The 17,203-nt window shown below is 36.2% G+C and overlaps 1 protein-coding gene across 1 annotated transcript in view; it reads left to right on the forward strand.

The window, feature by feature from the left end:
* The window catches only part of LOC124630378 (galanin receptor type 3), an 89,425-nt gene that overhangs the window by 39,333 nt on the left and 32,889 nt on the right, over nucleotides 1-17,203 (forward strand). The gene's annotated exons all lie outside the window — the stretch shown is intronic.

The raw sequence follows: 17,203 nt of genomic DNA on the forward strand, positions 1-17,203 counted from the left end.
TAAAACCTTTCTAGAAAGATACATTACTTTGTATTAAGAATACATTAATCACCATCCAGTTTAGGACTCCATATTACTTCTCAATGACAAACAGACTCCTTAGCTTTAAAACTTCTAATGCATCCAACAGACGCCAGCCAACTGCACCAAATTACCAGAATTAATAGATCGATTATACAACCGCTCCATCACTTCGAATCCCCGCTTATAATCTACCCACTGACCCTAATACCGGTTATAAATCCACCAATCGACTCGATTTCAAATCAATTACAGGTCCAATCGATCCCTAAATTGAGCATCTGCAGTGTGATCAAACTCGATACGGTGGTAGTTACCTGGGACTATCGGTACCATGGAGGCAGGAAAGATGTCGGAAATGCCATAAGGTACGTAGATCAGGCGTACATCAGGCTTACATCACTTACTAGAACTGAAGAGGCCAATCCAAGCAATCTGTCAAATATTGGTCTTTATGGATAATGAAAAAAATGGTCGGGTTCCATTGATAGCGTGCAACGTCTACCCCCAGTAACGTTCCTCGTGCCCCGAACAAAAATGCGGGTGGCATTTTGGCGAAGCTACTTTCTTAGGAGATTTTGCATTATGACATCTCCGCTAGTCATTTTGTTCTCCATGATTGTTACCGAACAGACATCGATAGTTTAATCAACGCTCGGTAGATTATCTTGCAGTCAAATGCAGGTGTAATTACTGCGGTGTAATTTATTCAGGATTTGACCATGTTTGAGTTACAGATGAAGTTTATTTGATTGGTGACTAGATTTGATTGAGGTGGAGATATTAATCACAACGTAATACATTGTAAAATCATCTACCTAACCTTTTCCGAACTAAATTGGGGCGGCTTTCAGTCACATCACCGCGTGCAGCTTAATACTAATGTGCCACATAGAGCGACTGTCTATCTGACCTCCACAACCCAGTTACCTGGGCAACCCGCTATCCCTTGGTTAGACTGATATCTGACTTACTAGCTTCTGACTACCTGTAACGACTGCCAAGGATGTTCAATGACAGCCTGTGTAACCCGATATCTCTTGGTAAGATTGGTTGTCAGACTTTTTTTTATAATTTTGTCTACCTTATCATGATTGACATAGAACACTTCCTCTGTAAATATTTACCAACACTATTCCAACAGCAAAACTGTATTCCTTCCCTATAACACCTCTATTTCTCGAATTCAATGATATAATAGAAGCAAGTTACGCGTCTCACTGTGGTGAGGAAAATTGAATTTGTCATTTGCTCACTCCCACGCGAATCGAATATTACCTGCGGTGACAAAGCTTCGACAATCTGATACTTTTGATGTATAGTGATAGGTATTTTGTATTCATAAGAAAAATTGTTGAAACGGAAAAATTCTGTTAGGTAAATATTTACATATTTTGTTAGCCACTTTAAAATAGCTCTTTTGGTTTCTTACATAGACTTTTATAACAAAATTACAAAAATAAAATACATAAAAAATCAGACATGACGCAAAAAACCTAATTTTTCAACTATCTCATGTGGCTATATAAAAGTATATAGGTATTTTGAAACACAACCAATATACAGATACACCATCAATCACCATTGAATACAACTCATTTCCTTCATGCTCATTTCATTAACATCACCCGTCAAACGTCAAACGTCATTACCAGTCGCACATTTGTACGTAAAATGAAGACGTCATGACAATTCACGCACGTCGCATCACGTTTGCTGTCAAAGGCCACGTTTGCCGTCAAAGGTCACGTTTGCCGTCAAAGTTCGCGTCAGCTCACGACCGATCGTTTTCGCGACGGCTTCCGTTTCATTTCCTTTGCCATAATATATGTTATTGGGTTAATCAATTTGGGTGAATACGTGCTGGGTTTCCCATCAATTGTTTGGTATGTTTTCCTTTACATAAATTGATATTGATTGGGTGTGGGATCATGTTGTTTTTTGTGTTATGATCTCATTTTGGCTTGCAGTTGTTTATTTGGGATGCCAACAATTATACATTGTGTTTAGGAAAAAATTAAATTATAAATTTAAAAAAACCCCCGACCCAAAAAAAGTACGCAATAATTATGACAAAAGGTTAAAAACGCTAAACCCTATAAAAAGCAAAAAATAACTTTTAACACTACGTAAACTAAATTTTGTCGTGTCGGGGGACCGCTCTAATTCATTACTTTAGATACGTGTTTTTTTTTTAAACGAATGTTGTAATTAGGTAGGTATCATTTGATTTATGTAAGTATTTATAAAGGTAAAAAGCGGTCCCCCGACACGTCAAAATTTAGTTTACGTAGTGTTAAAAGTTATTTTTTGCTTTTTATAGGGTTTAGCGTTTTTAACCTTTTGTCATAATTATTGCGTACTTTTTTTGGGTCGGGGGTTTTTTTAAATTTATAATTTAATTTTATTTCATGCTTTTTAAAGGAGCTCCTTAATTTTTCCTTTAATTTATTTTATCTTAAGATGGGGTCGCTATATGCGATCTCGGCCAAAGGAAGCTGTTTAACAATCCTCATGACAAACTGGCTCTGGGAGAATTGCACAGATTGAGAAACAATAAAGATTAACCTTTGGACATTCTAGATTTTCAGCAAAAATATAAATCGGTTTATCCGTTTCATTCCGGCATTTCAGGGTTTCATCCGCCACACCCCATTTCCAGCATCAGGTTCTCGTCAATCAGAAACATGAAGAGAACTCGTCAAGACAAATTCAACGAGCCCAAACTCGATGGGTTTACTAAAAGGCAGTTCAGGGTTACGTCTCCTACCTTCGTGCCCTAACAGCAGACCAGCTCAGTGGTTCCAAAAGACATTAGTGTTTCAAATTTCAGATCCCACATATACTTGCAAGTAAACTGAGCGTGTAACATTCCTATCACATCTAGCAAACGAGCTGATGACCTTGAAGACCTGAACCGATTTCCACCAAACATAGCTAAGAACACTCCCGACTGACATACCTTTTAAACAAAAAAAACCGCATTACAATCGGATCATCCCTTTGGGAGCTACGATGCCACATACACACACACACACACACACACACACAGACACGTCAAACTTATAACACCCCGTCGTTTTTGCGTCGGGGGTTAAAAATCGATACATGCAAAAGAGTTACAAGCTAAATGTATAACCCATTACAGGATCCACTTAAAGTCATGTGACTTTAATATGGCATACATGTATATCGGGTGTGTCGTTCATAATCATATTAAATGAAATGCGTTAATATACTGGTTAATATATGTCGATTAACACAAACATAAAAGAAAAATACCTAAAAATAAAAAAATGATTTTTTCAAACAAAGTAAATGGAATAAAAATGTGCAAAAATTAGAACACCATATAAAAGTCAGTTATTACAAACAACTGAAATTCTCCCTTGAAAACTGACAGCTGTCAACTGATCAAAACATACGATACTCCTAACTTTATCTCTGCTTTACACATAATGTTGTAAATTATAAAAACGAAAAATAACTTCTGTGGTTAAACCACTGAATGGATTAGGTTATTTTTTTTACAATTCGCCATAGAATATCATAAAGTATATGCGATATGATTTAATGAGATTGTGAACGACACACCCGATATAATTTCAAGTAAAAATAAAATGCACACAACACATGCGCCAGCATAATAAACAGAAATGTTGAAAACCTATTTCGATATCTGATAACCTAGCTCTACTTGATATTCATTACAGGTAGAATTCGACCCCAATTTTTCAGAAAAATGCCTAACATCTGTCAGTGAAACAACTTATTTTAAATTCACAACCACTGTGTAGACGTACCTAATACTCGTTTGGCGCACCCCTGAACAATCAGCAACGCTATTTATCTGACTGACAAGCTAATATTTAACACAGAATAAGCTATTCTCATAGTTTATGGCGACACGGATGAAGAATTTTACTTAATACACCAGAGTATTATCTGTCTTTTACATTTTTTGCCAAAAAAATAAAATATAAAATGTCTATGTAAAAAATAAAAAAGAAAGTATTAGCATTTCAAAGAGAATTTTAAATTCAGGAGAAAATTCGTAAGATTTATTGAAAACTCGACGAATTTTGACGTTAACAAAGTCTTCGATGAAAATGCCGTTTTGGTATCATTGTGCGTCGAGCTTATCCATCACCTATCTGAAGCGATATGAATACTAAAATGAGTGGCGCAGGGCCGGATTACACGGCGTATTCGAAATAAAAAATATTTTTATAATGGCTTTTTCCTCTTAAAAAAAATAAAAATAGCACTTGCGTTCGTCAGTTTTGGTAGAGAAATGGAAGCAGAAAACAGTAGGAAGGTTTTAGAATTTTAACTCAAACATACAAATAAAACGTGACTTTAAATTATTATGGACTCCTTAATCTAGCCTAGCTTTAGATATATAAAATACACGCGTGATGAATTTTGTATATTCAACAAGAGTAGGTACATATTTACATTTCAAAAACCTGTATCATACATGTTACGTTTACTTCATGAAAGAATGTAACACACACAATTTAGTTTGTGCAAGCTATCAACGCTGATTTGACACATGAAGAGGGTTCCGGCTTGGCCAGTTCGTATTACGAAGTACTTAATTTCAAAAACCCTACATCCTTCGCTAAGTGAAAGATCAAACTGGTACAAGCAACGTGGCCATTTGATGTTGAAGTACCTATTTAAGTATTTTTCACACTGGGAAGAGGTCAAGGAAAATCGTTTTAATGGCGTAAAGAGCGATTAACAAAAAAACAGTGTTATGTTAGATGGCTCATTCGTCGAGGAAGGTAATAGACTCTTATCAAGATGCTTGAAATAATGTCCACGGAACAAAAGACAAGTATAGTTCATCATCGTCCTCCTGCCATTATCCCAATATTATTTGGAGTCGGCACAAAGTAATAATTTAGTTAATAACAGATTATAAAAAAAGTAAATGAAAAGAAAACATTTTTAGTCCTTTCAATTTCGTCCCTGTCCTCAATATAGGAAGTACTGGGGGTTCTTAATTCCCGCGTCGTCACGCCATCCGATGTTTATCTAATCACGTCGACGTGCTGAGAGCGAGGTGCGAGGTGTAAAGCTCGCTAATTACCAGTGTTATAAGTTAGGTAATAATCCTAATAATGATGGGGTTTAGGAGACGGATAGAGGAAGGATTTGTTTAGGTACTGATAAGTAACAATTCTAATGAAAGGGAATCCTAACTTTACAACCTAAAGGTACATTTCTGATATCTGGTAGCGACTGAACGGTTGCATTTAAATACATATACAAAACAGTAGTGCAGCTTCATGCAGTCGGCTGCAAGAATTAAAATTCATGAATAAACTAATTTCAGAACTTATCATAGAGACGTCAAAACTCGCAAAGATAAACAATAAAACCTAATTATTTTTCCGTCAAAAATTGTGCTTTCATATTCCGTTCAGACTTGAAACAATAAAACAGTTAATTAAAACTTTATTCCTTAACAAGATTGACACCAACCATTTAAGGTTGGGTTCCGAAATAACGACCGCGCGACTTTCTTATTGCGGATTGCGACCGGGTGTAATAACGTCACCAAGTGTCGTGTTCAAATAAAATACGTTTATTGCCAGCCATGAATTCTTACCGATTAGGATCTTTAAACTTGCTGAAACTTTAATGGTTGTCGTTGGCATTGTTTGCAGTTAGAAACTACTTTTATTTCTTGCCATCTTTCAGCTTAAAGCGAGCCATTTTATTGGACACGAAGACTGCTGAGTCGCTCTTTCGTACAAAAAATCACTAAATTGGAACTTATCGTAGTTGATAATTATGAGCAATCAAAACAAATTGCTTAATTCTACCTTAAAGTTAAACGCACCCAAATTAATAAATTATAATTAACCAGACCACTTTGTGTTTGTATTTACGAGACCTCACCTTAAAGGTCGTTTGCGTCCCTGGGGTATTATTAGGAAACTTGTACACACAAGTTGGCTGTTGGTCGATGTTGGCCAAATGTTGTACAACTGTTGTCCAACTTTTGTACTAAGGGAATTGGTGAACAATCTTAAGATACTGTGACAGTTTGGACTCTTGTAACTTGGCTGATAACTTTAATGAAATTGGATTAGAGCAACTTGGTAATTGATCCTCTTTTCTGTTTTTTGGGTGTTTATTTATAGAGGAAGTTTTTGTTAATTAGCTAAAGTTGTTGCTGTTATTTGTTAATATGGAAGCTAAATAGAGAACCTTTGTCCCTATCTCTTATTTCTGATATCCAATACACATGTGATCTAGAAAATTCAGAGCAGCCTCACGAAAGTAATTTCATTCTTGCTTTAATGCAAAACAATTCGTTGCCAAAGATTCAGATATTGGAAAACATATGATTATTTATATCACTGTTAAGTAGTTTCTCACAACTTATATTTTTATCTGAAAATACGACTTTCGTTTTAAAACAGTAAGGTTTTCAGCACCCAAACACAGTCTGTTACGACAAAGACACACCAAAACACATCTGCTACAAAAACTATAAAAGCAAGCAAACACAAAACGCCGTTAAAAAACCGCAAACTATCAGAATTTATAAAGGTTTTCCACACTGACTGTTGCGGTTGCGTTTTACCGTAATTTAGAATGACCGCACAAACATACATTCCGTCTGAGGTCGCTTTAACTACATGTTATGTGAAACATTATAGTTCAATGTGGTGAATTAACGTGTTCTAAATAAATTAGGTTTTACCACAAAGGTTTGGTTTACGATGTTTCCGTGTAATGTTGTATTTATCATTATTTGAATGGTAATCATGACTCCACAATGATATAATGAGAAATATTATATTAATAAATGAAGGATATGAAATTATATACATCAAGACACAGATATTTTAAGAAAAGCAGTCCAAAGAAAATTGTGCAAAATTACCTAATGCTACAAAATAAAATTAAGCTTAATAACTTAAATAATTAGATAGATAGATAGATAGATTATGCTTTATTGTACACCAAGAAAAAAGAAAATTTACAACACAGGACATCACAATACACAAAGAAGAGTACAAATGGCGGTCTTATCGCTAATCAGCAATTTCTTCCAGACAACCTTTGGATGGAGTTTATCTGCAGAATAGTTTAAAAATGGGTAGTTTAGGGTGTACATATAATTGATAAATATACGATAAATACTAAAGATATAGAAAATAAATAGTCAATAAACGATAAAATATATAAAATACATGTAATAATAGTAGAAAAAATTAAGATAAAAGAATAACAATACAGCGACAGTAACTAACAGAGACAGTAATTAAGTTATTTCTAATTCGTTTCAAAAAATATATTGTAAGAGTCTTTAGTCGGAATAATTTCATTATCTCTGCGAAGACAACTCCTATTACAAAATGTATTTTTCACGAGGTAAAGTGTCATTTTCCCCATAACACATCTCACTCTCAAGGAGGACCACAAAATACATAAGGACCAAACAACAATACATTATGACGTCACTATCTGATGAGGTGAAAACACTTGGAAACTAAAGAGGGGCAGATCTATTCATTGTACAATCTATGTATACTCACATAATAATGAGGAATCATTCGTTTGTTTGTTTGTAAAATCAAGGCTCCGATACAACTGGGCCGATTTGAAAAAATCTTTCATTCTTTGGAAAGCACACACTCCTATCCACGTACACTCCTATCACGTTACGCGGGTGAAACCGCGGGAGACGACTTGTCTATACTAATATTATAAAGAGGAAAAAAATTGTAGTTTTGTTTGCAATGGATAAACTCAACAACTCCTGAACAGACTTTAAAAATTCTATCTCTGTTGGAAAGCTACACTTTTCCCGAGTAGTCCCATTTTTTCGAGAGAACATATGGTAACATAAGCTTTATTTTATCCCGTACGGGTAGTAGTTCCCGCGAGACGCGGGTGAAACCGCGGGAAAACGGCTAGTCTATAATATGCCTCGACTGAAGTGCGTAACAATTGATGCTAGAAATAGGTCGGTTGTAATCAAAGAAGGGAGAATAATAGGTTAGGAGAGAGATAGCGTGATTGAGTGAGAGAGAAAGCTAATATTCTGTCTATCTCGTTTTTAATCAAGTCTTGTAAAGAAGTTGATTGCGAACACTGAAACTAATGAGTTTCAATACGCGATCGTGACCTGAATTTTATAATAGAAATGTTTTACGCCCAGCATAAGGCATAGATATTATTAGGCCTTGTAGTAATATTAACCTCTTGAATGAAGCTGAATGACGCTGATGAAAACCGCGAATTAGAGAACAATAGAAAATCCATTGTGTCTCGCGTAGATCTGCGTATACAAGGGGTTAAATGTGAAAACTATCAACATCAGGAAGTATTAATAAGCCATTGAAAACAATATGCATTTTGTCCGTGACCGAATTTGCTAGGGAAGGCTATCTCCCCACCCAACAAAACTGCCACTTGAAAAAACACAGTTTTGACTGCGGATTTCTAAAACATCGATATTTATCCGTTGTTTTGCGATAAGAACTATTATAAAAACGGAATCTCTAATCGCCTACTAACCTTTAAAAAATGCTAAAAACATTTTGTAGTTTGCTGATTCAACAATATTCACGGTAACAGATTGACAATCACCGCCATTGTACAACGATGGCGGGAACGCATTCACAAACCGCTGAGCGCTTGCTCGTTCCAATTTCAAACGAGAAACAATATGGCTTCATTTGAATCGAGTCACGTGGTCGTTCGTGTTGGTTTCGTCATTTTGGTTGGTGTATTGAAATTTATTTATTTATTTATACAACGTTATTTTTTGTTTGTACGAAACCTGAATATAGTTTGTTCAGAATCAGTAACTGAATCGATTCCAATAGTTTTTACACCATGTTATATTTTTTCCCAAAATTATCTAAAAAACTTTGAATGTTGGACACCACAAATAAGTATTTATTCTCGCACAACAAAGGTCACGGCGAGTTCATAGCGGGCGCGAGCGCACAGTGCTATCGCGTTGCGCGGCATGTGCGTTTTGTGGTGATTATGTATTTTTACGGACAGTCCCGTAACTTAACAAGCTTATAACTTTGTGATTTTTCATGATACGGTTTTGAAATTTCGTACATAGATTCTTTACATAAAAATACTGGATAGGTGTATCAGGTTTCGCATAAACAAAAAATAACGTTGTATATTTCTTTCATATAGGTTCTTCACAGCTGACAATCTTAATACATAATTTATAAACATAACAATACGCCAATTAAGAAGCACACAGTAATAATTGAGATATAGTAATTGAGATTGAGTAATAGTTGAGAGTAAACAAGCTGAAATATACATAGATTAGAATTATTAACAAAAATTATTTGACATTAATATTATATATATTATTACATTTTATGATTTACGTGTATGTGTGTGTTCATGCGTGTGGGTATATATGTATATATTTGATAGGTTTGTAATCAATTGTGATCCGTATTGGTTATTTTAGGGGTGAATATCGGTAACATATCTATCCAATGTGTCTGTCATTAAGCATCTTTCAGTAGTCGGAAAACAGTACCTACCAGTCTTCATAAGGTTGTAAGACTGGTTGTCAATCAGTCTTCTCAAGGTATTGGGTAATACCTGCTATTGGGCTGCCCGGGTAAATGGGTAGATGAGGTCAGATAAGCAGTGTCTCCTTGGAAAATACTGGTACTCAAATCCACCCGGTTAAACTAGAAGCCGAGACCAATGGGTATAGTTAGGAAAATAAGCATGAAAGGCATTAATAGCCCTGGTAAGCTAAAATAAGCGATTGAACTATTTTCCTCTTTCTGCCAAACTTAGAGAGAGTGCCAAAAAAAACATTTCTAAGCTTAACAGTCCGACAGACTTGCTGAAAAAAAATGTTATCAACAAAAAGATCTCTAAATTACTTCAGAAGATATAAAGCGCCTTTTTATTTCGCCTTTTTACGTTGACAGTTAGTAACTCACTGTTCTTTCTTCAAAAATCCCCTCGAACAAGGAAATCCTGGCCACTTCGGTTTGAATGACACTGAGTGGGGTAAAAAATATTTATTTGGGGAAAAACGGTTTGAAATTCGAACAAAATTCTTGGGGGTATCAAAGTATTACAAGATGTAAGTTGTCAGCTTCTAATGTACTTACCTGATCTTAGCCATAGTACTGTCTTGAATCCCTGTATTCCTTGCTCACACCATCACGCGTGAACGGCTGGGCCGATTAAGATGAAAATTAGAGGGGCGGTAGCTTAGATCTTATCTAAGCAAGGAAGCAAGTACTAGATGTAAAAATTTTCTCATTACAAAACAAAGCTGTCTCAACACTGAGTTTTCCATCCATAATTTAACGTAAATTACGCTCTAAATTTTTGCACATCATAAAAATAAAAATATGCAAACATCGCGACTGTACCGAAATATAACCATTACTTTAAAGATAAATGGTACAAAGTTATAGTAAAGTGATTTGTTGTCTTATTCTAAAGGCAATAAAGATAAGATTTGTTTGAGGAGACTTTTATAAATCAGGGCTACGGGTAACTAAGTAGACGCCGTTTCTCACAATACACGGTGTAGGGGTGGACCAAAATTGCTTTCGAAAGTGATTTACAACCCAACAAACGCAAAAAGGATGCACGAAAAAAAGACCTTATTGGAATGGAATAAGGTGTAATTTTGAATGACTGAGAATATTTGCAGGAACATTTCTCTCAGTTTGCTTTAATTAACTGGCCGCAAAATTAACAGGAAAAATAATATTATTCGTTTACTTTTGTTAGGATTGGGGAGGTGAAACGGCTAACTAAGGTTGCCTCAACAGAGGATCATTAACCATAGGATCAATTTATTCCCGATATTAAGCCATTAGCTTTTGCCATCAATTTCAACCACGTCCTATGGGAGCTTCTGCATGATGATAAAAAAATACCCTATAACATCAAGAGATAAATGGGCTATCCAACAGTGAAAACATTTTTTAAATCGGACCAGTAGTTCTTGAAATTATTGCGTTCCTACAAAATCTTCAGCTTCATAATACATACAAGGTGTTGATTTGCATTTGTGCCATACGTCAGGAGGAGGACATAAAATACCTAAATAATCGATTGTAATTACAGTAGACGGGAAATAGCTAATATGCACTGCTTTTTTTGTCATTGTAATGTCGTAGTATTTCAGAAGTAATCCAATTTTATGAATGAAATTTATGAATAATCGTTGCGTATGCTTTGTGTTTGCGTTTGTGTGAGGGCGCAGCACGGTTTTAAGCCCAGTAACACACGCGCTAAGTTTTAATACGGCTAAATGACATTGACGGAATTCCGCAAAAAAAAATTGAAAAAAAAATGACGTACCAATTTTTTTGTTTATTTGGGTCGAGAATCATTAGCATAATTACGTCCTTGAATATGGCACGGATGCAAATCAACAGCTTGTATAATGTAAATAAAATATGTAATCATTTTCATAACGAACTTTTAATCGATGGTACCAATACTATAACTTTCTCGACTATATCAACACCCAGATCCTTACTAATTTCTCACACGTCAAAAGAACTCTATAGAGTAATTTATCAGCAGTTCAGAGTGTAGTGTATAAACTCATGAGTCGTAGCCGTTAACCTGCTATGATGAATGTTTTCTGCATAGGGTTAGCATGAAATATAATTGAATATGGAAATAGAGTAGCAAATTATGTATACCTATCTGATGTCCTCCTAGCCGATCGGCTACGGCGGCTGTTCTCGTGTAAGGAGATTAGCCAACTACGCAGGACATATTATAGTGCACAAGCATTTGCGCAGACACAGGTGCACTCCCTATTCCTTCACTTTCATAGCCCGATGGGACGGCAATCCGACACGACCGGAAAGAGATCAGGCGCAGGACCGACATTTACGTGCTCTCCGATTCACGGGTGTATCAATCACCACCTTCCAGGCTCCGGGCTGCTATGTGAAAGTCTTCTAAAACCCACAAAGCGATTTCGGCCCGACTCGGGAATCGAACCCGAGACCTCGCGCTCAGCAGCCGCACTTGCGACAGCTAGACCAACGAGGCAGTTATACCTATCTACTAACTATACAGCTTACCGATACGTACACTACATTTCTGAGGACCTGTATTCAGGAAAATGTGTTACTAAACTCGCGCGTACAGTACAGACTATTTAGTCGGGTCTAGGTAGGCATCAAAGTTTTTAGTCAGTCAGATACCGAATAACTGCCCAAACCTTACCTTAAGAGCAAACCTTATGAACAAAAATCAACTATCGGCCTATTAAATCTTTGTAGTGTGCCCGCGCTCTTAATCAAACTTGCGGATGCTGATTTTGGAAAAAAGCTTCTATATCTTTTAAAAAATAATCACTTATTGAAATAAAAATATTCTCCCCTAACCACATTTTAAAGATTTCCATGTACGCCTCCCAATAAAGATTTATAAATTCTGCAACCTTGACAAAAGACGGATGATTCAACACAGCTAGTCGGAAGTGAATTAAACCCGTCCGGGCTTAGGATAATCACGGCCTTTGTCGCGACACAAAAAACCTTTTGTGAATAGACGTGAAAATCCATCTATATTGGGTCATTACCACGGAGTAAGGAAAAAGTGAGCGAAAAAAGAAAGCGGAAAGATGAGCGGAGATGCTATGCTGCAGGTAGGTCAGGCCTTCTTCTAGGTCAATTAGGTACATACGGTGGGCAAAGCAATCAGTTACGAGTAAAATAACGAGGCGTTCGGATTCTTTGAGACGTCTGACAACGATTTTTGGTAGGTATTAAATAGTTGGGTCCAAAGAAGACGTTTAATGGCGGAAACAGTAACGTTCCTCGTCCCCTGCTCAGCCGCATTTTGGCTCGCTTCGTTTTTGGGACATTTCCCGTTGTGCCACCTCCGCTGGTAAATTTGTTCTCCACGATATTGGGTCATTACACAATATACAGCCTTTCAGTGGTGTGTTATGTAGCCAGTTAATGTGAACAAAACTCGATTAGTCGATCATTTATTGTAATTAAAATTTGCTTTTGTTTTACTGTTTGGTGTGTTGTGGCGTTATCGAAGACTAATTTGGTATAGTATATTTCCTGCCATGAGCACAAATGTAGGTAATAGTTATTTCTGACTATTATTTCTGTTAATTTGCGCTATTGTATTGTAGTGTTATTGGTCTTTCGAGTCTAAATTGTAAAGACATTGCACACAGACCAACAAAAATGTTCTTTGCATTTTAATTTAAACTGTGGTTTTAATCAACTATTTCCATTTAGACCATTCGTGCTTTAACTGTGCCAGAAACAATTTCAATAAAAACAAAATACGATTCACACTTACAGTGGCAAACTTTCTTTTATTTTCAAAATTGTCCTAGGTTTAGATCATTTTGGGACCAACAACCAGTAGTAGGAAACATATTAATATGTTCCACAACTATGCACTGCAGATTCCTGACACTACAAACTGCCGACTAAATAGTCGGCCAACAGTTTTTTTTTTAGAAAATCGTGAATTCAATAAAAGTTTTTAGTCGGTCTAATATCTGCCAAATACCTGATCGTTGTTGTGTGCGTACTGCCAGTAATTCCTAGGAGTTTTCTCTGTGGTCGTGTCGGAATACCGTCCCAGCGTCCTCCCATGAGAGTGAAGGAATAGTGAGTGCACCTGTGTCTACGCAAATGCTTGTGCACACTATGTCCTGCGCAGTTGGCTAATCTTCTTACATGAGAACAGCCGCCGTAGCCGGTAATCGGCTAGGAGGATATCATCATCATTATCAACTACCAGTAATTACCATACTGATTTATGAGTCCAACAAACTGTCGGCCAACTAAAAGTTTGTAGTGTGCTGTTACTCTTATGTAAAATGCATAGACAAGTGGACGACGTACATTTGTGCAAGTTTTATGAGCATGCTTGCTTCGTGTGGATTTGCATACATATTATGCGTCGTTCAAAGTCATAATCTTAAATGTACTTTTAACCGACTTCCCAAAAAGGAGGAGGTTCTCAATTCGGCCGGTATGTTTTTTTTTTTCTATGTATGTACATCGATTACTCCGAGGTTTATGGACCGATTTACGTGATTCTTTTTTTGTTCGACGCGAAATAGCTGGCAGTTGGTCCCATAGTCATCATGTCAAGATCTGATGATGGAAACCCTGAGAAATCAAGGGCAACCTTCGAAAGTTGTAGGCATACATAGGATAAAAACTTGACACTCAGGTGTATGCCTGAAAGCACTATACCACAGTGAAGGTTTAGAGCTGACCTGATGATGGAGACCAGAGAAGGTCGAGGGAACTCGACAACTTAATATGTAAAATACCTCGTATTTGGGCTTATATTCTTTGTATTGATGAGAACTTTTTACTTATATAGATAATGACAACTATTCGTATCACCGAAAAGCTGTAGTGCTGTGTAATATACAATGGTCTTCATTGATTTTCGTGTCCGTAATGTCGTACTGCTGAAGTTATCCAGCAAATTCCCGGTTCATATAGAAAACACTGACGGATAAAAAACTACTTTTTATCCGTCAGTGTTTTCTATAGCCTATATTTCTATAGCCTACCTCGACAAATGTGACATCTAGCTCACTTTTTTTTCAAATCTGATCAGTAAATATTTCTTAAGATTATCGTGTTCAAACAAACAAACTCCAGCATTTTATTATACATTGGAAACTATAGAATAATCCGGTTCATAAAAAAAGCTTATTTAGAAATTCCCACGTTTACAGCTACAACACCTAAATATCACCTTTCGGAAATGTTTTGAAAATCGAAGACACGCGGGCTTGTTTCCATTTTATTCCAAACTCATTGATTTCTGTTTGCAAAGTTTTCATACATTTATTCCACTCGGGTTCAAAATTGTGTAGAACAAAATAAATAAATTAAGATATCCATTCAAATTCCTTCTACATGGCTCCAAAATATGGTGTGAATCGTCAGCAAATTATCAAAATTACGTCTCTATACTTAAAATATTTTGGAGCTCGGAGTAAGGAATTTGAAGGTATATTTTTAAAGAATTGTTTTCTTTGCTTTGGACCCCTTGGGAAGGAAATTGTGGAGCAGGTGGAAACAAGCCGACACGTGTACATTTTCGCAGCATTCAACCCTTAGATACGGCGAGCCTATCGGTGCGTGACCTATTCAAATAGGTTACAGCACTCTTGCCAATTCCCTCGCACGAAGGACTCCCTTTGTGCCCAACGAAGACCTGATCAATATTCACAACATATTCTTCTATTTATTCGCAAAGTACGTGTTGCTTGTGAATTATTTATTGGCTAGATATTTTATTAGATATATTCTGGGATGTTTTGTGTTTTTTAGATACGTTTCTTATTTTATTTGCAAGTTTCTTTTGCTTAGGTTGGAATTGTCGAAGTTTCTGTAGTAGACTGGATTCCACTAGCCGTTTCACCTGCGTCATTCGTTCTCATGGTAGCTACTCCGCGAACCCGAATAAAAAGTAGCTTGTAGCCTTCATCGATAAACGAGCCATACCTATGTCACATAATAACACTGGAATATTTATTCACTTCGCCCAGAACTGACATTGGAATATTTTTTTACTTAGATCCAGTAGTTCATCATATTAGCGTTTTAAATTCAAGCAAATAAACAATCAAACTCTTCATCTGTAAATATTAGTATAGATGTCTTAAACACCAAAGGTTGTAAGTTCACAAATGAATACAGAATTCCTTTTAAAATTCTTACAATGGACTGAGAAAGGTCAAGGATAAAAAAAAGATTAATACACCTTAAAAAAAACTTTTTTACAAAAAAAATTAAACCGACTTCCAAAAACACTAAAAAGCAAAAAAAAACTAATTTTAGGTGCATCGGCTTAGAAGTCGGTGCCTTATGAATGTTACTAAGTTAATTTTGCCACCGCCTTCTAGGCCGATGCACCTAAAATTAGTTTTTTTTTGCTTTTTAGTGTTTTTGGAAGTCGGTTTAATTTTTTTTGTAAAAAAGTTTTTTATTTACAGCTTTTCAGTGATATGAATAGTTGTCCCTATCCATATAAGTGGAAAGTTCTCATCAATACAAAGAATATAAGCCCAAATACGAGGTATTTTACATATTCACTTGTCGATTTTCCTCGACCTTTTCTGGTCTCCATCATCAGGTCAGCTCCAAGCCTTCAGTTTTGCAAAGGTCTCGTCAATACAAATAATATAAGCCCAAACACGAGGTAGTTTACATATTCAGTTGTCGAGTTCCCTCGACCCTCTCTGGTCTCCATCATCAGGTCAACTCCAAACCTTCACTGTTGTATAGTGTTTTTAGGCATACACCTGAGTGTCAAGTTTTTACCCTATGTATGCCTACAACTTTCGAAGGTTGCCCTAGATTTCTTAGGGTTTCCATGATTAGATCCTGACCTGATGACTATGGGACCAACTGGCAGCTATTCCGCGTCGAACAAAAAAAGAATCACGTAAATCGGTCTATAAACCTCGGAGTAATCGATGTACATACATAGAAAAAAAAAAAAAAAAAAAAAAACATACCGGCCGAATTGATAACCTCCTCCTTTTTGGGAAGTCGGTTAATAAAAAGACCTGTAATATACAAAGTTCCCGTCTCTAAGGCGGGTGAAAAAAACATTTATTTAAGGCGACAGGACTTCAGTGGAAGATCTTGGCTGACGTTCCAAGTACGTTATATGATCCGCATCAACGCGCTGGTGGTTTAAGTAATGTTTGTTTTACGCCTCGAAAGAAGCCTTCAGGACCAGGAATGGCCAGAGTCCTTTAGGTACAGAAATGAACTCTATGTTGCATAGTGTTAAGGTTTCTTTTGTTTTGTTTGTGTAAGTTGCGTGACAGTTTTAGTGATGACAATGTGAAGTTCTTAGGATTTACTTGCTTGCATTTGAAGACAGCTAGTTCTTTTGTTTTGAGCATGTTTGGTGGAGCGCTATAAATTCAATTGTTTATTCATTTATTTAGATGATTATGAGGTAGAAAAACTAAAGTAAAGTTGCTTGCTACCAACGTATATATGTAGTTTTTAATCCCTGTGGCACATAATATTTTTTTCTAGCACTTTTGGGTACGACCCCGCTGAAAGCGATACAGATGGATTTCTTGATTTCTCTTATAGAAGTTGTCCGTAGTTCTAACTTCTCTTTTTTATTTATTTGTGAACATTTATTG

Source organism: Helicoverpa zea, chromosome 1, assembly GCF_022581195.2.
Source record: "Helicoverpa zea isolate HzStark_Cry1AcR chromosome 1, ilHelZeax1.1, whole genome shotgun sequence".
NCBI lineage: Eukaryota > Metazoa > Arthropoda > Insecta > Lepidoptera > Noctuidae > Helicoverpa > Helicoverpa zea.